The sequence below is a fragment of the Sciurus vulgaris genome (assembly GCF_902686455.1).
Source record: "Sciurus vulgaris genome assembly, contig: HiC_scaffold_630_arrow_ctg1, whole genome shotgun sequence".
Classification (NCBI taxonomy): domain Eukaryota; kingdom Metazoa; phylum Chordata; class Mammalia; order Rodentia; family Sciuridae; genus Sciurus; species Sciurus vulgaris.
In genome coordinates this window covers 14,239,223-14,265,153 of record NW_027632955.1, presented here as the reverse complement: position 1 = coordinate 14,265,153, position 25,931 = coordinate 14,239,223, and the positions used below count along the sequence as shown (strand labels likewise).

The following is a 25,931-nucleotide window of genomic DNA, read 5'->3' as shown; positions in this document are numbered from 1 at the left end:
TTTATTTACTTATATACTTATATATAATATACATATAATTATACATTTATAATTATAAATGCATATAATCATACATTTAAATTTTGTGTATATATGTATATATATACACACACACATATATATACAATTACACATATATACATATTTTGATTTCATCTGTAGACTAAGCAGGGATTAGTGTGGGTGTAATGACCAAGGACTAATGAAATTGCTGAATTTTTGGCTTGAGTATACTACAGGTTGATGACACCCAATGCTGAGTGAGGCAGAAGGACCACATGAGGCAGGAAAATGGGTGCTGGTTTTGATGAAAGTCTTTGCATTGTTGTCTGTCATGCCTGGTAGATATCTATGTGGACAGGTGTGAAGGTGAAAGCAGAGGGCAGGGAAGAAGGTGGATATTTGGGAAACAGGGGATTGTGGAAAATACTTACTGCTATGACACTGAGGGTGAACTTGCTTAAGAGGGAAGATAGAAAAGCAACAGAAGCCTTGCTCTCAGCTGATCTACCACCTATATTTATTGATGGAGAAGAGGAGAAGCCTATGAATGAGAAAGAAATTGATGGCATCCAATTAGGGAGAGAGAAAATGAGGGAAATGTAACAATATGGATTTCTGGAAGATATGATTTTCATAAAAAAGGCATGGTCTGTTGTCCTGAAGATCATTCAGAAGTGAACTAGAGGGTGATGAAATAGGGACCATTGAATTTGGTGCCATAGAGGTTTCTGATGCTCCAGTCAGACCAGTGTCCACAGGAATTGGAAACTAAGTGAAATTGAATGTATTATGTAAGATGAAAAGTTGGCGCAGTAAAGGCAATCTACTTTTATTTATTTTTATGATTATTTTTATGGCTTTGGACAATGCAATAAAGGGAGATACAGCCAGGTGTTAACATTGGTGGACTCTGAGATGTGGGAAGGAGTTGATGCCAGAAAATGCAATTTTATCATTTGTGGCTGCAGAAATCTTGGTTCTGTGGCCATATTTGCAAATTATACACTGGATTTTTTCTTTTCAAATTTGGAAGCACAGTAGTAAATCCTGGGAATTGGGAAGGGTGCAGAGTCAGGGCATGGGGTGAGAGTGGATGCTTGGTAATTAAATATAATCACTTCATACCATGCATTCTGAAGTATTTTACTCAGTTCCATTAACTTCGGCAATGAATGCATTAATTAAAAAAACTCATAGAACTGATCATACTCTTCCATCACTGAAGTATAGGTTCTCAACCCTAGGGAAGAAAATTTATATCCTTATCCTTTATTTCCTGATTGAGAAAAGGGTTATTGTCAGTCAGCTATAAAGAGAACTGCACCTTGGGATTTTATTATTAATCATGATCTTCACAATAATTGCACATACTGTCCACATGTTTTATAGAATGTAACTTACATGGTGTTTGGTGGTGTGTGTGTGTGTGTTTTCAGACTGTGATTTAATAATTTCTGGGCCAATTGGACAGAGATGAAGTGCCTTGTTGTCACAGCATGACCAGGTTACCTGATGGTCACTGAAATCTTTGAGGTGTTACTGTTCATCCATGGACAAGGTGATGTTTGCAGGTTGATCCTTTGGGAAGTTCTTTCTTTCCCCTTTTAATACACTCTTTCTAGTATTCAAATCACTTAATCATCCCCCACAGGAGGGGATGCTCTATACCTGAATAATCTCTCTGAGATTTGTTTGTTCCATTCACTAAACATCTATGTAACTGTTTTTAAGAATTTATGTTAGTAAACATATATTCACTTGTTGCTTTCCATTGTATTTTACTATTAAATTTATTCATTTCACTCCTTATATTCTTCATATTTGGCTCTTCAAAGATCTTTTACATTAATTCTCATGTTATTTGTTATACATCCATATTTAGAATATTTTAGTATAGTATACTCCTCCTACTCACTCCTTATTCTCCTTTAACTCTTCTCTCCCTCTCCTCCTCCTCCTTCCATTCCTTCTCCTATTTTCAGGCTCATTTTGAATTTACCTTTCCAGATCCTAGAATCAGCCATTTCCCCAGGGAAATAGAAAAATTTTTACTGATATTTATTAGGGCCAACTATGGAATTTGTGAGATCCAGTGCCAAAAAAATACAGACTTCTTGTTCAAAAAGCAGATAACCTGTGCCATTGCCATCATGCAAAAGAAATCTATTTCTGTCTTCTGTGATATCTTCACCTGTCATGGTACTTTGTTTGTCCTTTAGTGTCATTCTTGCTACACAAAACCCAGCATTTTAAATTATTAGCTATACTTTTAACTTTCATTTTAATGATGCATTGTCAATTCCAAATGCAAACTTAGAAGCAAGTAATATTTTGTAGCTTGCACACCCATGTTGAGATGTTTCATATTATAGCATATTATATCACAGCAGTGAAAATGTTACACAAAACCAAGACGATGGTTTTCACTACAATTCCATAACTGTTAACAGTTTCTCCTATTGGTTTGCTAATAATTTAGAACTGAAAGTAGAATGACTTTAGATTGCCCTGATTTCTCTTTTCCTACACATCCTCAACTGGAGAGATAGGCTAACAGAGTGCAGTTCTATGACTAAAATAAAGAAGACAGAGGCCCTTGGTCTTGATAAAGAATAAACTGCCTTCTTTCTGCACTTAAATCTAGTTCTGGTTAGAACAAAAAGCATGAACTTTCTGGGCTTCAGCATCCTCTCTCTGTGTACTTAAATGTAGGTAGGACACAGTTAAAATCTACCTGACTCTCTCACACACTGCATGTTTCTTTGGACCACTGGATATTTCTCCTGAAGGGAATTAAAACTCCTCAATGTGCACGAGGTGGATGGATGCAGGATATATGCAGGTTATAGTTATGAGTTTTGCTCAAACTTGAGATCCACTGTCTTTATGGAATTCATTTATGAAACATAAGTACTAAGATACAGTAATACATTTATGGGAGAAATAGAGTATTTAAGCAAGGAAAGGACCACTGTGAGCAGGGATCATGAATGTGTAGGAGGAACATCATGGGCTGGTCATCTTTTGCCTGCCTTTACCATTTCCCCCACCTTTTCCTCCTCCTCCTCTCTCTACATCCTCTCTCCTTTTTTCCTCCCCTCCCTTCTTTCCATAGTAGTAAGCACACTAAGTGTCATATCTATAATGTGAAAACATTTATACATGCACATTACAGTATTGTAAACTAAGTACATCTTTATACAGAAAATATCTGGAAGACTCATCTTCTGTAAATGAAATTGAATATCCCTTGAAGAGCAGCACCCCACTTCATCCCCATTCCTTAACAACCAACATGTAATATTTGTTTCTATGATTTTTTAACCATTGATTAAACCAAAGAGTGGTTAACCACTAAGCCATATCCCCAGCCATTTTTTGCATTTTCTTTAGAGACAGGGTCGAACTGAATTGCTTAGTGACTTGCTAAGTTGTTGAGGTTGGCCTCGAGCTTGTGATCCTTCTGCTCCAGCCTCTAAAGTCACTGGGATATTTCCATAAATTAGACTTCTTAGATACCCCATGTAAGTGCTATTGTACAGTAATTGTCTTTCAGTTAACATAATTTCAGGATTCTTTATATTGTTACAAATGTAAGGATGCAATAATTTTTAAGGGACAAATAATATACTGCATTACTTATCTGTCATGGACATTAAGTCTTTCTGTACCTTTGCTTTTTTTGTGCAGGATGTTGTTTTGAGCATGTCAGTGGTGACCCCTCCTAGAGATCCTGATTTCAATTTGTTTGGATATATAACCTGAAGAGGGATGGTGGAAATATGTGGACATTCTGCTTGTAATTTTGGGAGCAAATTTAATGCTGATTTCCATAATTGTAGTACTATTTTATATTCCCACCAATAATATATCATCTTGACAGATTCTCTATAGCTTTTGTAGGAATTCTTTTTTTTTTTTTCTCTTTTGTTGATAATTGACATTCTAATGTATGTGGTGATAGATCATGCTGGTTTTCTTTTTACTGTTTCTCCTTGACAAATTATAGCTCTCAAAAATCATGGATAGAATGTCTTTAATTTCCATTATAATGTGAAATTCATGAATCAAATTGGTGTATTTATTGATTGTTGCTTTGAGTTGTATTTCCTTGATGATTAGTTGATAATGAGTATCTGTCACTGCCTGTGGACCATTTGTACATTTTCTTTGGAGAAATGTCTCTTTGGATACTTTGATTTTTTTTTTGTTGTTGTTGTTTTGTTTGTTTTTGTTTCAGGGATTGAACCTATGACACTTAATCACTGAGCCACATACCTTGATGCTTATGTTTTGACAGGGTCTCACCAGGTTGCTTACATTCTCACTAAGTCACTAAGGGTGGTCTTGAACCTGGAATCCTTCCACCTCAGCCTCTCAAGAACCTGGAATTACAGGTCAGTTGCACTGCCTCCATTTCCTTTACTAGCTTTAATTGGGTTATTTATTCTTATAGAGTTCTGGGGATTACTCATGTATCTTGGACACTTAACTCTTCTCAGGTGATGATAAGTAACTTCTCCCATTCTGTCAGTTGAATCTTTTCTATATTGTGCTTTACTTTGCAGTGCATGTTTTGGCTTAATAAATTTTCACTTGTTTGTTTCTCTTTTTTCCCCTGTTATTTTTGTGTGACAGACAAGAAACCATCTCCTAAAGCAATTTTTTAAATGTGTTCTTTTATGTTTTCTTTTTACATTTTTCTCACAAGCTTATTTTTAATCTTCTTTTATTGTAGATTCAAACATATTATCTTCACCTGCTTATGGGGTACAGCAGGATATTTTGATGTATGTAACACTGTGTAGTGATCAAAACAGACTAAAGATAATATTCATCACTTGAAAAGGATGCAGAGAGATGGGTAAATGCTGCCCAAGTGTTTTCTTCTAGAAATTTTATAGATTCACATGTTGAATACATGTTTTATAGATTCAAATGTTGGCATTTTCAGACCCCTTTGTGTTGATGCTTTGCTGTGCTAAAAATAAGGTTCTGATTTCTTTCTTCCGTACATTCATATGCAGTGTCCTCAGCATAATTTGTTAAAGGGATTTCTCTTTTTCCACTCTATTTTTTTATTTTTATTCCTCTTTTTTAAAATTATTTTTATTATAAACAAATGGAATACATGTGGTTTTTTGGTTTGTACATGAAACAGAGGCATACCATTTGTGTAATCATACATTTACCTAGGGTATTAGTTTTTGATTCATTCTGTTATTTTTTTCCTTCCCTCCCACTCCTCTTTTCTCCACTATATGTTAATGGCTCCTTTGTCAAAGAGGAGATAACAACTTATGACTGGGCTTATTCAGTTTCCCTTTGATGTGCATTAGTCTGTATTGTCCTCCTATTTAAGAACCATAGTGTTATAATCCTTATAGCTTTATATTATACTTTGAATTAAGGAGGTGTGGTGCTTTCATGTTTGCCCTGTCTCAAGTTTGCTTTGGGCACTCAGTCTATTTGTGCTGCTATATAAGTAGAGCTGAGATAAGGTGACTTATAAAGGATAGAAGTGTATTTTTCTCAGTATTCAGGGGAATATAAATTCCATGATTTAGGTGCCATCATCTAACAATAAAGAATACAAGTAACAATTAACATTGGTCAGTATGTGTGTGGGGGGGAGGATGTACATTCATTGCTGGTAGGAATTCAAATTAGATCAACCACACTGGAAAGCATATGGTTATTCCTCATAGAATATGGAATAAAACCTCATTTGGAGCAGTTTCCCCATACTTCCTTATATACGTAAAAGACTTGAAATCAGCATACTATAATGATTTAGCCACATCAGTGCCTATAGCAGTTCAGTTCACAGTATCTAAGCTATGACATCAACTTGGTGTCCTTCAAGACATAAATGAATAAATGAAATATGGTACATATACACAATGGAATATTAGCCAGAAAAATGACTTTGTGACTTTTGTTGGTAAATTAATGGAGCTGGTGGACCATTATGCTAAATAGAATAATCCATTCTCAGAAAAGACAAAGGCCAAGTGTTTTCTGTGACATTTGGATGTTGAAACACAATAAGGGACTGTGGGGAGCAAACAGAATTTTGTTGAATGAGACAAAGATGAATAAAGGAAAGGAAGGGGAAGGGAATAGGAAAGATGGTGGAGTGATTTGAACAGATCTTTCCTCTGTTCACATATGAACATGATATCTGCAAATTATATCATGTTCAACAACAAGAATGGGATCTTAGAATAAAAGTTATAGTGAACATATATATATATATATATAATATGTCCAAATGCACTGTACTGCCATTTATATTTAAAAAGAACAAATAAAAAATAACTACAAATTATTTGCCATCAGTTGAGGAGTGCCTTCTTGCTGCAAGAGAGATGTCCACTGGAGAGGAATGCATCTTGCATCTACTGTGGCTTCTTCCTTCTTCCACTTTTTGTCTTAACCTCTCAGACTGTTGGATAATGCTGCCCATATTCAAGGTGTATCCCATCCCCTGTCTGCTGACCACTATGCCAATAATGTCTGGAAACACCTTCACAGTTGAACTCAGAATTCTCTATCCTAGGCATTCCCTAGGCATTTTTTAGGCATCTCTCAGTCAAGCTGACAGTCCAAATCCACCATCACACACACATATGCAATAAAGAGGTTTAACTGGGAAAGCATATCTCCATGTGTTCATAGCATCCAGAAAGCAGGTATGGCATGACTACATGTACATTGGTACATGTTAATGGAACTTATGCATCACAGAATTTACATATTTCCCATCCTCAACAGATATTTCAGGGAGTTACTGATGGTTTTTAATTCCGATGAAGAACAATGGGCAGATTGTGGCACAGCAATTGGCCTCAAACTTCTGGGCAAAATGAAGACTTGACTCACATTTCCCCATAATACCCTGACTCTGGCTCCTGACATTGACATAATATCTCACTGTGGCTTGTGACACACTCATAATACTCTCATTGTGAACACTTACACTCATACAATATCCGCACTGTGACCTCTGACACAAAATATCCTCAATGTGCCCTTGGACCCTCACATACTACTATCACAGAAACACCTGATATTCACACATTACAATCACTATGGCCTCTGATATTCACTTAATATCTCACTGTGGTCTCTGAGATTTACATATTATCATCATTTCCCTCTAATACACACAAAGCAGACTCAATTTGGCTCCTTACATTGACATAATATCCTCACTGTTCTTGTGGACATTGACAAAATACGCTGTGGCCACTGTCTGTCACGTAGGACCCTAACTTTGACCTCCAGTATTCACATATGTCCTTACGTGCCATATTACATTAACATGAAATCATCACTGTGACCTCAGACATTAATAATACCTTAACCCTGAACTCAGTCATTTACATAATACTCTCACTGTGCATCTGATACACAATACCTTAACTGTGACAACTGACCTTCAAGTAATATCCTCACTGGGCCTCTGGCCATGATATCCTCATTTGGCTCCTGATAGTCACATAATATTCTCCATGTGGCCTCTGAGATTCACATAATAACCTCACCTTGACCTCTGAAATTCACATAATTCCTTCTAACTCTCACATAATACCCCCATCATGGTCTCGGGCACTAAGTATCCTTACCATAGCTTCTGACATTCACATAATATATCTACCCTAATCTCTGACATGCAGTTTCATCACTGTGGATCATTACATTCACATATTATCCTCACCTGGCCACTGACACTCATGTAACACCCTCACTGTGGACACTGACTTAAATAATACCTACAGTGTGACCCCTCACATTGACAAAATTTCATGAATGAGGACTGTGCCAGTCACATAATATCCTCACTCTGAAATCTAACACTCACATAATACCCTCACTGATGCCTGGAAAACTCACATATCAACAATCACCTTGACACATTATATAATCACTTAGCCTCTTACATTCATAATCCTCACTATAGGTTCTGACCTTTACATCATATTATCACTGAAACTTTGTTATTCACCTAATATCCTCACTGTGCACTCTGGTTCTCACATAGTACCCTCACTGTGGTGTCTGGCATTCACTTCATGTCATCAATGTGGATTTTGTCACTCATAATAATCTCATTGTAGTCCCTGACTTTCACATAATATCCACAGTGTGGCCTCTAGCATTCACATCATATCTTCACTGTGGTCTGAATGTTAACACTTGTCTAAATGTGACCAGTGACTTTTATAAAATATACTCATTATATCTCTCAAGATTGAAAAAATTTTCTACCTGTGGCCTCTGACATTCACATAATATCCTGTCTTTGGCTAATAACACTCACATATTATGCTCAATGTGATGTTTGTCACTGACATAATCATCTCATTGTAACATTGGACACAAACATAATACCATCCTCTTGCTTCTGACTCTTACATAATACCCACACTGTTGCATCTGACATCATATAATACCCTATTTCATTCTGTGATACTGAAAAATATTCTGAAAATGACTTTTCACTCACCTTATACACTCAGTGTGACCTCTTACTCTTACATAATATACTTAATTTTGCTTGCATCACTCACAAGATGCCCTCAGTGTGACCTCTTCCATCACTTAATTCCCCACTATGGCCTCTGACACTCAAATAATACTTTTGCTGTGATCATTGATACTGATGTAATAACCTTATTGTGTCCTCTGACACTCATAATAAACACTTCATGACCACTGGCAGTTAATGCTCACACTGTGGCCTCTGACATTCTTTCCTCATTTAATCTCAGTTATTCATATAATAAGTTCACTGTGGCCTCAGACACTCCCATAATATTCTAATTGTGATCTCTGACATTCACATAGTACCCTCATTTTTGTTTCTTAGAGTCTGATGATAATGTCACTGTGACTGGTGAAACACATAATATCCTCCCTCTGACCCTAGACATGAACAATATGTCATCACTGTGGCTTCTGACATATTATCCTCAGTGTGGGCATGTGATTAACAAAGTTTTCTCATTTGGTCTCTGAAAAATAAGATACTCATTTGGACCTCTGAACTCATATCATATCCTCACTGTGGCCTATGACATTCACCTAATGTTGGGGGCTGTGCCATGTTGGCAGCGAGGAGGTTAATTGACATAAGCACACTCACGTGATTTTCTCATCCACGCACACAATGTATGTGCATGTGTTCTCGAGCACTAATTGCCTGCTCTGAGCATCTGGCCTAATCTTTGCGTAAGAGGTATGGCCCTGCTCTCCGCCTCCTGGAGGTGATATAAGCATAGGCGGAGTGAGACAGAGATACAGCAGCCATTAGAAGCAGCCAGAGGGAAAAACATGCACAGCAGCCATTAGCAGAAAAGCCAGAAGAAAGAACACAGCAGCGAGTAGGGGCAGCGGCAGAAGGCAGATCGCGGAATGGGAAAAGCCTGTCTTTCTTTCAAAGTTTCTCTCTTAAGCAAAGTTTCTTTCTCTCTGATAAGCGGGGTCTCTCTCTCTCTCCTCTCAAAGCAAGTAAACCTCATTTCCTCTATCCTCTATAAATGAACAAACAAGAAACAAAGTCTGTCTCTCTCTCCTCTCAAAGCAAGTAAACCTCATTTCCTCTATCCTCTATAAACAAGCAAGAAAGCAGTGCACTAAGGAGAAAGATAGAAGGGCCTCAGTTTCCACTCCACCACCCATAAGACCCATGCAAGTTGTTGCTGCAGGCGGTGACAAATATCCATGGATTTTGGAACCGCAAAGAGCCAGTGGCAACCTAACATTCTCACATTGACCCCTTATATTCCATATGCAATGTGACCTGTTACACTTATATAATACTTTCATTTTGGCCTCTGAAACTCATATAATAACCAGTTCACATTATCAATAATACTCACATAGTACCCTCACTGGGGACTCTGATTTTCTCATAGTTTCTTCATGGTAACTTATGACACAAATTTTGCTCATGGTGGCCTCTAATATTAACATAATATGCTCACTGTTGCCACTGACACTCATATAAGTTCCTCACTATGACCTCTGACACTCACATATATCCTTATGTGGCTTCTGATCTATATATAAAAACCCCAATATGACTTGTTTCAAATTGATATTTGTTCTTTTGAGTTGTGCATGACAATAGAATGCATTTTGTCACATCATAAAACATGGAGAATAACTACCCATTTTTGTGGTTGTACATTACATGGCCTTACACTGCTCATGTATTCATATTGAACAGGAAATTTATATCCACTTCACTCTGTCTTTCCCATTCCCTTTCCTTCTCCCTTTCCCTCCATTCAACTCTGTCTAATCTAGTGAACCTCCCACCCACCTATTGTGAGACTGCATCAACATGTCAGAGAAACCATTTTTTTTTTTTTTTGTTTATGGGAATTGGCTTATTTCACTTAGCATGATATACTGCAGTTTCATCCATTTACTTGCAAATGCCATAACTTCTTTTTTATATCTGAGTAATATTCCATTTTGTATATGTACCACAGTTTCATTGCCCATTCATTTGTTAAAGGGTACCTAATTTGATTCCATATCTTAGCTATTGTGAGTTGAGCTGCTATAAGTATTGATGTGGCTGCATCCCTATAGTATGCTGATTTTAAAGCTTCTGTGTATAAGCCAAGGAATTGTTCAACTTGGTGAAATGGTGGTTTCATTCCAAGTTTTATGTTGAATCTCCATGCTGTTCTCTAGAGTGGTTGCACCAAATATGACCCTTACTGTGGCCTCTGACACTCACATAATACCCCCACATGGCCTTTGTAACTGATATAATATCCTAATTTGGATTCTGAAACTCATTGTCACCAGGCCTCTGACCCTCACATCCAACCCTCACTGTGACTGCTAAAACTTATATAATAAACATACATTGATTTCTGACCCCTAGATAATGTGATAACTGTGGTCTCTGACACTTGTATATCATAAGACTTCTGATGCTTGTATATTACCTTCATTTTACCTTCTTATACCAAAATATACCCTCACCGTAACTTGTGATACTCATATAATACCCTCACCGTGCCCTCTGATGCTCACATAATACCCTTATTGTGACCTATGACACTCACATACTGTCCTATGGCCCCTGATGTTGACACTCTCTGAAACTCACATAATACCTCACTGTGTCCTCTGATTCTCTCATAATATTCTAGTTATTGCCCCTGAGATTGACAAAATAATTTAACTGTGGCCTCTGACATTCACATAGTATCATCATAGTGGCCTTTGATAATCACATAATATCCTCACTTTGCCTCTGATACTAACATAATATCCTCGCATGGCCTTTGACTTTCATTTAAGAAACTCAATGTGGATTTTTACATTAACATAATACCTTCACTGATATCTGAAACTCACATAATATACTACTCTCACCATTCACACTCACATAATACCATCAATATCACCTCTGAAACTCACATTTTATTATTTTATCTCTGAAACAAATTATTCTCACTGTGATCACTGATACAATACCTTCACCATGGACTCTAACATATACATAGTATCCTCACTGTGAGCATTGACACACATAATACCCTCAATGTGTCCTGGGTACCATGGAGCAGATGGTGGCCCCACATTTCAGGAGGACAGAAAAGATGGGAAAAGAACCAGGGGAAGCCCTGGCAGACTACAAGGCAGCAACTTCTATGCACAAAGGAACTCACAGCACAAAGGAATTCACAGATAACAACTCTTACTTTTTTTCCATTTTTAAAAATTGTAGCCACCCTAGTAAGTAAAAAGATGATTCACACTTTTGTTTATTGTTTCATTCTCTCTCTCTCTCTCTCTCTCTCTCTCTCTCTCTCTCTCTCTCTCTCTCTCTCTCTCTCTCTCTCTCTTCTCTCTTCTCTTTTTCTTTTTGGTTTTATTGGTACTTGTTTTTGTTTATTTATTATACAGGAAAATAAATCTGGGAGAGTTGAACACTGAGCAACACCTCAGCCCATTTTTTTTTCTTTTTTTTTTTTTTTTTTGGTTTGGGCATGGTCTCACTAACTTAACTAGAGTGGCCTTAACTTTGAATGCTTCTGCCTCATCCTACTGAGTAGCAAGGCTTACAGGAATGCTTCATGTGCCTGTTGCTACAATAGATTTTGGATGACTACAGCATGGCTATTTTTACACAAAAGGGAAAAATATACCATAGGTAGAATATTTTAAGATAATTTGAAGAAAGAAAATGTAGGAAAAATGAAAATATATGTATTATAAATAAGATACAAAATTATGAAACTGTAAAAATCAATAGATATGTCAATACAATGATGCAGATATAAAATTATACTCTTGTTCTTACTAGTAATGTAGATTACTTTTACTGACAATATTGGATGTATTAATAAATAATTTCATTCAGATGTACAATTCTGTAAAAGGGTAAATATTTAATATGAGTTGCAAAGGTGTCTTAGATATTTTGTCATAAGCTGACCTTTTTTCTTGCATTTGATTTGCAGAATTTTTTATCATTTGAGCTCCACGTTTATCAGCACCAAAGAACTGACTTTCCATAGCCATTGGCCACAGCATTGTGGATGCACACTAGGATGGAGACATATCTAAATGTCATGCTTATGAACACCATCATGATGGAGTGTGAGCAGTACAGGAAAGAAAAGTAGCTGATAAGCAGCAAAATGGAATTAGTGGCCCTTTTTTCTGGGTAGCTTCTGGAATAATATCTGGAGCTATGGCCCACTGTTTATGTCTGTACAGGAGAATTATCATGTATTCACTAAAAGTACCATAAGGCCAACAAATAATATATCTCTAGACAACATAATGGTGAAGAATAGTCTCCTGTGGATGTAACTTATGAGCAGAAAGGAAGAGTGATCACTGACAAAATGAAACCTGGATGGATCTTATTGGTTGTGGCCACAATATAGTAAAGTATTCTGTTATAGTTGGGCATGGTGAGGATCCTAAAGAAAACAATTAACAACAGGATGAAAATTGTGGAATTAAATTTGAAGTTGTTCAAATAGGAGACACTGTGGCTGATGGTTATGTCCTCAAGTACACTCAGGACATGGGTGGTGCAGACCCAGAATGCCTTTGTGCAGGAAGGCAAGAACTTTGCATTTCAAATCACCCATAATGACCTATGCTTTCCAAAAGTCTGTAGGTTCCATATTCTTTGGTGAAGAGCATAAAGATATGTGTTAGAGCCAAATGAGTCATCAAGGAGACAGTGATTCAGGGCTTAAGGTCCACAAGAACAGAGATAATGTGGAGGCAAAGCAGAAATATGTTAGCTGAGATCCCATTGCATGCTTGGGGATAGGAGGCATTTTCCTAAAGTAATATCTCTGGCATGTTAGTTCACCTCCACAAGGATGTTGAAGCAAATAATGTGTTTCTGGAAAGAAAAACAGAAGTGTCTGAGAGCAGTAACATTTTTACTGACATGTTTCCTATTTTCATCTCACCCTTTTCAATCTCTAGAACCACCATTTTATTTAAATATTTCTATTTAAGTAGAACAGTGTCTGATTCCCCATTTCAGTGTTAATTCAAGGGCTGGGACATGGTTGGTGGTAGAGCACTGGCAGTAAAAAACTGGCATAATGTTGAAGAAGCCATGATATCATTCCAGTCTCTGCAGTAAACAAGTTATTGAAAGTTTTATTCAGCAACAGTTATTCTTCCAAGTCATAATTTTGTACATTAAGACAACCTGAGTTGCCATAATCAGATTCTTCTCATTGAGCCTCTAGAACACACTCTGCTCTCTGTTATACCATAAATTACCTTATTCAATGGAGAAATTTACTTTCCATCTTCCCTGCAGCCATATTTTAGGTGGAGACATCCTGTTACCAAAAACTTTTTCCTTGTTCTTTATACCAATTCATGCCAATTTAATAAGGACAAAATTTCAGAAAAGGGGAAAAGGTTTATTGCTTTGCTGTCAAAGGAGAACACACAGGGTGTGGTTCTGTACATCAGGGGAAATTAAGGTCTTTTAAAGATGCCTTTCAAGTCCCACAGGGTGTGGTTCTGTACATCAGGGGAAATGAAGATCTTTTAAAGATGCTTTTCAAGTCCCTCTCCAGGTGTGTGCTGCCAGGGGGTCCCAGGTGGACCCTGATTCTTTGTTAAATTTCATTTTTTAATTTGGTAGATAGTCACATCCTACATCTTATGGTGATACCTGTTTTCTCTGGCACATATGTACTTCAGTGGTATCTTGTTTTCCTGACCCTAGATTTCAAAGTGGAGGAGAGAGAAGAGAAAAGAAAAACATGTCCCTTTTAAAATAAGCAGCATGGGCTATATTCAAAAGGTAAAGTGTTCCATGTTTACATTTCCCCACTCTCAATTCTACATTCCATTTCTATGGTAAAATGAGTGAGGACATCTCCATGTTGATTCCTGCTGAGAGAGGGTGAGGTTGGGGGTAGGAATCCCAAAGTCTTTGCTTTCCCTCAGGTGAGTCATGGATAGTTAAGGGTACTTAGCATCACCGTTGTCCAGAGGTCTGTGATGACAGGTGACAAGTGACTGGACAGGGCAAGGATCATGCTTGGACAACAATGAACAAGACAGCAAAGGTTTACAATTTGTAAATAATTAATGTAAAAGCAATTAGTATTTTAGTCATTCTCTGAAATGCAAGACACTCTTCTGTTTCCAGAGTCTTTATGATAATTAAATATTAGACACTTCCACTAAACCCTTCCTTTATAGCCCCCAGTTGCTCTTAACATTTGTTAGATCTGTCACAAGTGTAAATCTTATTTTTTTAAAGCATTGTTTTTTCATTTAAATTTTTATGTAGAAATGTGCTTTGGCTATACTATCCTCCCAGGTGCTTGAGATTATGTTATTCAAAACAGACATTGTTCTTATCTATTGTTTAATATCAGCTGTGTTTTCTCAGAATAACTTTTGGGATCGTGTGAAACATTTTGACTCATTCAGATTTTCTTTACAGGTAGTGCCATCAACCACAGTGGGTCAGGGTCTTGCTGACCATATGAGGCTTCTTCTAGGAGCATCAAGGACATTTCCCTCTCCTGTAACCTTTCTCTTTTCATTATGTGCACTGGTTAACTTCCTAATCTGTAGGACCCTCTCAATCTCACTGATCAGCAGATATGTTGACTCACTGGATTTTCAGGGCCCTATAAAGGCACCATACTTCTCTAGATTCTGCTGACCTCAGGGGGCCAAAGGTCAAATGTTGCTTTTTTCCTTTGTCCTTTTACATCCTTGACTTTATTCTCCAAGTTTTTGTTTTAAACAACCAGGAGACCAGTTTTACCAGTTTTTAAATGGATTATTGGGTTTTAGTCTAATCTCTTCAGAGTTGTGGGTTTTATTTATACTTACACTTTGCATTTTTTGGGAGACAATATTAGCACTGGAAGTTAGTCTTTTATCCTGTCTGTCCTACAGATGATGCCTTATTATCTCAAATTATCTCAAGTTGTTGTATTAGAGGTTCTCTCAGGTGGTAACTCTGTAAAATATTAGCCAGTAACAGTTATAAAATTAACAAGAAAAGTATAAAATAAAATTAACAGTAGTGACATATTCACTTTGTGTAATCACTATAATCCAAGAAAAATAATATTCATAATGTGAAATCGTATCTACTTATATATCTCCTGTTTAGAGAGCACAGTAATCTTTACAATAAAAATGTATCCTTTGAACAAGACTTTAAATTAGCTTGAGTCTAGCCTACTTTGGAGTCATCTTAACATGGAGTAAGGTGAAATACAGTCTGACCTCAGGTGAGGTGAGGCTATTGAGAAATCTCAGGGACAGTGTTTTATTTGTGTAGTTGATCTTTGCCTCCTTTAAAAATACAAATTTACAAAATTTTTATACTGTTTAACACAAAACAATATTGCATCTGAAATATGAGTAATATATATATATATATATATATATGTACTGTTTAACACAATACAGCATTGCATCTGAAACATGAGCTGAGTCATTTGGGATGATAGTGTATGGGGGAGGAACTGAGCTAAGCCAGGCTACAAAAGGTTCCAGGGCTAGAGGGGAAACATGGAATCCCTGTATGTTAAACAGGCCAGAAGAGGAGGAACCAAGTGATGAGTGACCATAGTCCCAGGCATGTTCACAGAGACTTTTCTGGTGTCTGCTCTGTAGATAATGTAACCTAGAGGTCCACAGAAAGTAAATATATGGTGTGGCTGTAACTTGCTGGAGTCTGGTTTGGATACAACAATCCAACTTACTCCCCCATGGACAGGGGCTTGCTGGTTCCTGGACAGGGAGAGAAAAATAGATGGAGAAGGAAGGTGTCCATGACCTGGGTGAACCTTGGGTGCTTACTGCAACTGTAAAGCAGGAAAAGGAGTGATGCCTGTCTCTCAGGTTGGTGTGTGGCTAAGCCCTTGTCTAAAGAATAGCTTGGTATGAATGTAGTAAGAGATATAGGTTTTGACAGTGCTATCATTTAGTTTTTTATATGGAAAAGTATTCTCCTTTTATTTAAAATAAAACTATTTACCAGATTTTTTTTCTAGACAGAGAAGACATAAATGTAAAGAAAGCAGTCAAGAATCCTTGCTTCTATTCTATTGATGACTGCTCTGACCCAAGAATTCAAACACTAAACAGACAAGGAGCACTGATGAAATCCCACTTATCATTAAAAAATTCTTTTGTCTGAAATGTTGAAGTTTGAACATTAGAGAAATTTGCTGAGGGAAGTTTAGAAAGAGTTTTATTTAAACAGTAGTAGTATAAAATTGGTGTCCTGTTATCCCAAGAAGTGAGAACATCTTTCCACTTTTATACATTGCAGGTTTTCTTTGTTCTCCCTCCTTCTTTCCCTTTTTCTCTCTTCCTCCTGTGTAGGCCCGGGAGGTGTGATGGTGAAATGAAATATTCAGAAGCAGGTGCATTTGAAGTGCCAATGGGGAGTAACCTAGTCAAGTAGCAGCCCAGGAGACATTAATTAGCAACTTCTACAACTCTCTGCAGGGAACAATAATTTCCAGACATACTATCTTTGTAATAGGTGTAGCAGGTGCAGATTATCTTTGTAAGAGTGGGGGAAGGACTCTGGATCCATTAACATTGCAATCACCCAGAGTTGGCCTTCCACTTTCCAGACACTAACTTGCCTCCATCTTCATACTATGACCTGATTACCTATCTACAAGGACTACCTGCCTTGATTCTTGCTTTATTGACACCTTTAGGAATCTTATCTAATGTTATCAATCTTGCAAACTATCAGCTGCTCAATTATTCTAAAACAAACTTAGCTGCCCTCAAACCTTTTCTAACTGTGAGATAAAGACCTCCTTCTGGATCTGACACTGGCCTACTTCTCCAGTTGCACCTCCCCATTCTTTCCCAACAATTGAAGAATGTCTTTCTCACCCCACAGTATGTATCTCTGTTTTTTTCCCTTTTAAGAAATCCTAACTCCTTATTAGACACTAGATGTTGGCTGAACTGCACTTAAGTCTTTTTCCTGAGTTCACTGGTATCTGCCTACATGTCTGCTGACCTGGATAATGGAAGTTTTAGAAATTAGAAAGAACTTCAGTGCTTGTTTTGCAAGCAGTGTGGTTTTATTTTTCATAAAAAAAAAAAAAAACAACATTATGTGTGGAATTATTCCACAGCTAAGAAAGTATTATTACATTCACAACCAGATTGTGTTTATTGCCATCTTGTAGAAGATTATATATAATATATATATAATATATATATATTATATATATATTAAATACATATATATATTAAAATGACTGGGGATATGCTTCAGTGGTTATATTCTTTGTGTTCAATCACCAGTACCAATTCTTTTTTTGTATCTCTTTGTAAAAAGCACAATTTAATTTATATTTTATAAATATGAGAATGTAATGTGATAAAATATTTCCTGTCACATATTCAAAAACAATTGCCTGCAAATTATGGGTGTAAGGATTAACTACTTTTGTTTCTTTGGACCATGTTTTTCTATACAAAGGAAAACTAATAAAAATTCATGAACAGGAGATACCACTTAAAAATTCAGAACTGTGTAAGATACTTTGTTATGATGTTGTTAAATGTAGATTTGTTAAATTATGATATTTACGGTAGCATTATAGTTGTGTGACATTTTCCAAAATATTGATCAAGTCAGCTGACATATTTCTTTATTCACACATTCAGCATATTTTATTGAGTTTCCATGATAAAATTGGCAAAATAGTTAGAAAAGTAATCATCAAAGATCCACCTGTCCTTGTATTTTATGGGCCACATTTATTCATGAGCACACAGCTCTCAGTCCTATTCTGTGAGGTCCATGTTCATATATATAAATGATCTATGCCAATTTTAGTGCATTCAGTTCAGGTAAGGTAAAACATCTAACGATGGAGGTTTTAAAATATAACTTGAAATTTAAATGTTTTGCCATCTAATGATAACAGTGAATGAGAGCTCTAAGTATTCTATGAAATACTGCTTTTCTTTTAATTCATGTTAATTCATTTGAATCATTTGAGCTTTCCACACATAGTATGAAAGCCTCTTGAAGTGGTATGTTTAAATCATCTGTGACTCAGGGTGTTGGGCTACATTATTTTCAGTATTCCTCAGGATCCTGTGGCCATTGTAGTGTTCCTTATTTCCATCAGTCACTGATTTCTCCACTAGTCCCCATGTTATTCTCCACTACCTCTCACTCAAGTCATGCTTGAACATGGAGTGAATCTCTTCTCATTTTTAAAGACAGGATCCCTGACAGAACCTAGATGGACCACAGTTAAGCATGGAGATAATTTCTCCAGATAGTGTAGATTTTGCCTTAGCCACAAGCAGAATGTGTGACAACTTGGGATGTCTTTTAATTGGGACTGTCTCCTTGTCACCTTAGTTATGGCAGAAGAGAATGTCTTTCCTATTAAATCTTTCTTACAAATATCTTCTACTCCTGTAACTGAGAACTCTGTGTTTCATAATATGAGCCACACTCAACGTTTCTTACAATGTGCACCACACAGTACATAAAATATCTTGATGAATTTTTAGTCAGACACATTTAATACATAACTTGTGGGAAGTGAGGTGGGCTATCAAAAACACCATCTCTAAGAATTTTCTCCTCAAACATGAGTGGAGGCAAATTACATTGTAGCAAAGTTTCCTTACTATCCAAGGAATCCCTAGTTATGGTATAGAAAGACCAATAGAGTCTATACTGAATGGGTGCATGTCAGCTTCCTTCAGTGCTTATGTCCTAGTTTTTCTCCCTTTGCTCATTGTTCCCCATGAAGTGAGTGAAAACTTTAAGAATGAATTTAATGGATCTACTGGTACAAAAAGATCACCAAAATGTCAAAGGAAAGTTTACTAAGGAAAATACAGGGTGGTTGTGGGTCATTAATTGTCAATACACTTGCATCATGTTCAGTGGGTGAGGCCAGGTAATTACTCAGAGTAAGGCTGAGGCAGTGCCAAGACCCCATGTCTCCAGTTGTTCACATCCTGCATCACTGTGGTGCATTTATTAAAATTTCCAAACCAATGCAATGTTTCCAGTGTTGGTACAGCATTCTAAACTAGTTGTACAGCTGCATAAGGACTGAGAAAACCAGTCTTGAATATCCACCATTTCCGTATATTACAAAATAGGCTCAGCATCCCCAAAGTCCCCATTCTATACCTCTTCATTCTCTTCTATTCCCCTGAATACCCAGCAACCACTAACTTTTGTTGTTTATTGTTTCACATTGTCCAGAAAGTCACCCAGTATTAATAGCAATGGTGTGTCATTTTGGACCAATTGTTTTCCTAAGCAACAGTCATTTTTGTCTTGTTTTTTTGCTCATTTCATATTTTATTGTCAAATGAGACCTAATTGTGTTGGTGGGTTAGGCATATACGTGTCTACTTACTGAAACTTATCTCAGTTGTTTTCTTTTCATGGCAATTATGAATGAAGAAGCTTTAAGCTTTTATATATCAGTTATTTGGTTGACATAAGCTTTTCACTGCATTGGATATGTAGCCTGGAATATGATTGCAGGATCTTATGGACAACATGTTTGGTTTTGCAAGGAAATGGCAAATTGTCTTCCACAGTATTCCTCAGGGAATATATGAGAGTTCCTGTTCTCTTTTTCAGCACCTGATATTGTCAGATTTCAGATTTGTCCACTTTTATAGAAGTGTTTAAAATGCAATACCCTGATGATGTATGAGTTTTAGGATGTTTCCTTAGGCTTGTTGCCATCTGAATATCTTCTTTGTGCAGGCTGACCCACACCAGCTCTGCTTTTGGACATTTTACCATGAACACTTGAAGCAGTTGCAAGTCCCTGTCACAAGATAATCACAGTACACAAAGTAGGATACCCTCACTGTGACCTTTGATAATCACATAATATCATTATGTGACCCCTGTGTTGAAAAAGTAGCCTAATTGTAGCTTCAGATACTCATAAAACACCTTCACTATGGCCTTTGACATGGAATACAGTCACTGGGGCTTCCTATACTCACATAAGAATGTGTCCTCTGACATTCACATAATATCCTCACCTAACATATGATACTGATACCGCCGTTTACCAGTGACGAGTTCTGCTCCTTCTAATGTTGAAGATTGAACACTAGAGAAGCACGCCAAGACAAGCATATTAAGCAGGTTTTATTTAAAGGTAATAATACAGACTTCTCCCGGCAGGGAGAAGGGGGCCATGGCTGATGTTCTAAAGTCCCAAGAAGTGAGCGCACCCTACATCTTTTATAGGTTAAATTCTCTTTTGTTCTCCAGTTCTCTCCCCCCTTATCTCTCCTTCCTGCCTATGTGACTAGGCCTGGTTTTGCATTAAGTGAGAAGCCATGGGCAGGGGGAGGGCCAAGGTGATTCAGGCAGGCAAGGGCCCAGGGGGCATTAATTAGCAGCTCCTTGCTTGCAGTCCTTGATAAAGGCAGGTAAATTTGGTAATCAATGGGCTCTGGAGATCCTTGACATTCCATCCATCCAGGGGCAGTCTCCCAATTTCCAGAGGCAGATGACTTTATGGCTTCCATTTCCTCGATTTGACCCGATCCCCTATTTCTACACTAACTACCTGTTCCCAATTCTGGCTTCAATACCCTCACTATGGCCTTTGTCAGTCACTTAATAACCCAAATGTGGCCATTGACATTCACATAATATTCTCAGTGTGGCCTCTAACACTCATATAATATCCTCACTGTTATATCTGAAACTCACATTATATCCTTATTTTTCCTGACAATAAAATATCCTCACTGTATCTTAAAATTTCACATAATAGCCTGCTTGACCTCTGAAATTTACATAATATCTTTACTTTGGCCTCTAAAAAATCTTGTAATACACTCACTATGACCTTTGAAACTTATGTACACTCACTGTCATCTCTGACACAAATAGTCTCTCTATAATCTCTGACACTAACATAATACCATCTTTTCATCTCTGACACAGATATGACATCTGCACTGTGACCTCTGACAATAACATATATCCTCATTCTAACTTTCTATACTTACATAATATGTTCAAAGTAGCCTCTAACATTCACATATTACACTCACTTTGAACTTTGACCTCTGTTATATATATGTCTCTCAGCATGACCTGAGGCACTCATATAGTACTCACTATATGTCCCATTACCCTCACATGATATCATCACTGTAGCATTTGACATTCACAGTTTTATCACTTCACCTCTGAATCTCACAAAATGCCCTCACTCTGATTTCTTACAATCATATAATACCCACACTGTGGCTTCTGACACTAATTACATCCTCACTTAGCCAGCATCATTCACAATATGCTCGGTGTGACTTCTTATATTACATAAACCTTCAAATTTGGCCTCTGACATTCAAATAATAACCTCACTCTGACCACTGATACTGACATAAAACCCTCACTATGACCTCTGATGCCCACAAAATATCCTCAGTATGATCTCTGAAACTCCAATAAAACCCTCACTGTGGTTTCTGACACTCATCTAATACTTTCACTGTGGCCTCTGTTACTCAAATAATAGCTTTTCTGTGTCCTCCAATACTCAAATGATACCCTCATCTTGGTCTCTGATGGTTACATACTACCTTCACTTCTGACACTCACTTAATATGCTCTCTGTGACATCTGATACTCATGTGATATTCTACTGTTGCTACTGACACTAAACAATATTATTAAAATTACCTCTGTAAATTATATAAAACCTTCAGTGGGACCTCTGATACTTACATAGTATCCTCATTGGCCTGTGTCACTCAAATAATATCCTTAATATGGTTTGTACCATCACACAATCCCTCCACTGTAGCTCATGACATTCATTGCTTTCATTGTGGCCTCTGACACTCAGAGAATACCCTTGCTGTTCCTCTTACCCTCACCTAATATCCTCACAGAAACCTCTTATGATCACATAATATATGCAGTGTGACTTCCTACACTTACTTAATACCAACATTCTGGCCACTGATACTCACATAATGACTGGCTCATTTATAAATATAAATGATTTATAAATGATTTATAAATGTATAAATGATTGTAACATAATATCCACAATGTGAACTTTGATTTTCACATAATATTCTCACTGTGTATGACATTAACATAATACCCTAAATATTGCCACTGAAACTCAAATAATTTCCTCACTGTTTCTTCTGATAATCACATATATACACTTTTGGCCTCTGACATTCAAAAAATAACCTCAATGTGGCTTCTTTTTTGTGTTAAATTTTTAATTTGATCCTTTTGTTATACCTGACAGCACAATATATTTTGAAATATCATAAAACATGGAGTATAAAAACCATTTTTGTGATTGTAACTGGTGTGAAGTTACACTAATCATATATTCATATATGAACATAGGAAATCCAATAATTTTGTCTTTCACATTCCCATCCCTTTTCAGTTTCCACACTTATCCCTATGCAGTCTGGTGAACCTTCTGATATTCCCCCATCCACTGTGAGTCTGGATCCACATATCAGAGAGAACATCTGTCTGTCCTTTTCTTTTTGGGGCTTGACTTATTTAACTTACCATGACAGCCTCTAGATTCATTCTTTATGTCTGAGTAATATATTTCACTGTGCATATATACCACATTTTCTTTATCCTTTATACATTTATTCGTTGATGGGCACCTAAGTTGGTTCTATGCCTAGCTATTGTGAATTGAGCTGCTATAAACATTTATGTGGCTGTGTAAGTATAGTATGTTGATTTTAAGTCTTGTGTATATGTCAGGAAGATGATTAAGTGGAAAAATGGTGGTTCCATTCCAAATTTCTGTGAAAACTGCATACTGCTCTGCAGAGTGGTTGCACCAAATAATACCCACACTGTGTGCTCTGACACTCAATAATCTCCCTTTATAAACTTTGACACTGATATAATCTTCTAAATTATCTTCTGACACATAATGTTGTCATTGTGATCTCTGACATTCACATAACACCCTCTCTATTACTGCTGAAACTTATATAATAACCTTACTTTGATCTTTGATCCTAATGCCCTCACTTTGACCTCTTACACTCACAATATAACCTCACTTTAACCTCTGACACTCAGGAATACCCTCACTTTGTCAGCTGAAAATCTCTTAATACCCTCACTCTGGTGTCAACGATTCACATAATATTCTAACTGTGGCATCTGAAATTAATATAACACCCTCACTCTGGCTACTGAAGCTGACATAATTTTCTCACTCTGACAATCATGTAATATCATCACCATTACCATTGACATTCACCTAAAATCCTGACTGTGACAACTGTCATTCACTGAGTATCTTATACCCAAACTTTTCTAAGGGAATTGAGAATTACTAAGAGACTGTGTTCTTAACAGAATCTCACAAAAACAGGGAGTTTTTGAAAGAAATAGAGAGAAACAAAGTGATGTTGGCCAAGGGCAGCCCCAGATCCTTTGTGAATTTCCAAATATCACCTGAGCAGGATACAAATCTGAGGACACTGATCTTCAAGTTAAGTGCTACATCAGTGTTTTAATCCAACAGTTCATTTTTGGATTAGAAACTTATCCATATGAACATTCAACAAACTTTTTTTTTTTTTTTGGTGTTTTGTGTGTTTTGAAAAGTAGGAGAACAGTAGACAGTACTGTAGATTAGAAGATGGGAAAACAGAAGAATTACTGTCACAAATACATGGTCAAAATGAGCTAGAAATCCAAATGTGGGATCCTGGCATGTTTTGTATAAAGCAAAAAAGTGGGATTTTAAACAAGTAGTTCATCAGGTTGCCTGCCTCTGACTAGATAGCAGAAACAAATAAGGTCCATATATGCTCTTAATAAATGAAAGAAAACATTTTATTTAAAAGGAATCTATTATCCAGGCTTTGGTAGAAGGACCTGTCAAGTTAAACCCTGCAGTTGACAATCCATGACCAAGGAGAAAAAAAATGCTCTCCCAGATGAATAAGGTTTAGAAAAACTGAAGTCTTCTCTGACATGTGGCTGCTCTTTGGGTGATGCTGTAATATTGCTACCTCTGACACCTCTTAAAGCATTCACTCAGATGCGGAAAGACACCTGAGTGCTCAGAAATAGGCATCCAGTTCTTTGAGTCTCCTTCAGGAAAACTGTCCCTCTCTCTCAAACTGAAGTCATTTTGCCACCAAGGACTGGGTTCAGCTATTTGGGAACAAGTCTGAGAAACACCTCCATTTAAGATAATTCACTTACCATTTCATTTTATTTCAAAAATCACACAAATTCCTGGACATGATGTTTACATTCCATCAACACCCAAATGTAAAGCCTGTGATCATTCCATAATTGGCTTGAAGTTGTACTTGGAATATATTTTTGTGAAGACAGTTTTCATTTGAGAACATCGTCATTGGATATTTGAGCAGAAGGGTCTGTGAAAAATCTTTCACAAGATAAATACTGCTCATGAAAAAATACTATTTTCTATATTATTATGTATTATTCATATTTGTTAGAAAAAATTTAGTGATATTATAGCAAAGAAATTTGTCCTTTTATTTGTAAATTTTTAGAATATTTATATAACCCAAATACCATTTATCATTTGAAGAAATACTAGAAATACAAAATCCTGGAGTTAACATTTATATCTTTTTCAGAGATTGTTAAATTATTAATACAAAGCTAAAAGACCAATTGAGAAAAGATGGAAATTCCAGATGTTTATCAAATATAAAGGAACAATATTTTCCCATACAAAAATTTATGAACTGTGTCCTGATACACAGGTTTGTGTATGGCTATAATAATGTCATTCTGACAAGCCATAAAAAATTTTATGGCGCTGAGATTGTGTCTCTGTGGTGGCATGCTCATCTAATACACATGAATCCATGGGTTTAATCCTCAGCACCACATAAAAATAAAATAATGGTATTGTGTCCACTTGCAACTAAAAAGTCTACATATTTTTAAAAAGAATTTTAAAATAATTGTATGTTTCATTTGGTTACAAATTTAATTTACTATAATTTTTTTTCTCCTCCTATATCACTGGTTTTTATTTTCTATGTTTTGGAAGCAGAATTTAACCCAGAGGTGATTTGTTTCTGAACTCCACCTGCAGTTCCTTTTTGTTTTCTATTTTGAAGCAAAGTGTCACTAAATTGCTTAGAGCTTGGCTTAATGCTGAGACTGGACTCAAATTCCTAGTCCTCGTGCCTAACCCTCAGAGTTGTTGTGATGATAGGCCTGTATTATAGTCCCTGGCCTTGGTATATTTTTGAAAAGTCTAAATGTGTAAATTTAAAATAAAAAAAATCAATGTTGTACTAACAGATATAAAGTAATTCTGGTATAGCCTACCTAGGAACATTATTTAAAGCAGTAAAATATGATT

At 36.6% G+C, this 25,931-nt stretch overlaps 1 long non-coding RNA gene across 1 annotated transcript; it reads right to left on the bottom strand.

Annotated features, from left to right (window-relative positions):
* Positions 1 to 5,213: 5,213 nt before the first annotated feature.
* LOC306652133 lies at positions 5,214 to 17,627 on the bottom strand. Its single transcript, XR_013761312.1, has 3 exons — positions 17,232 to 17,627; positions 9,767 to 11,441; positions 5,214 to 9,093 (listed from the first exon to the last, which is right to left on the bottom strand). It is a non-coding gene; the product is annotated as an uncharacterized lncRNA (long non-coding RNA).
* Between the last annotated feature and the right edge of the window lie 8,304 nt (positions 17,628 to 25,931).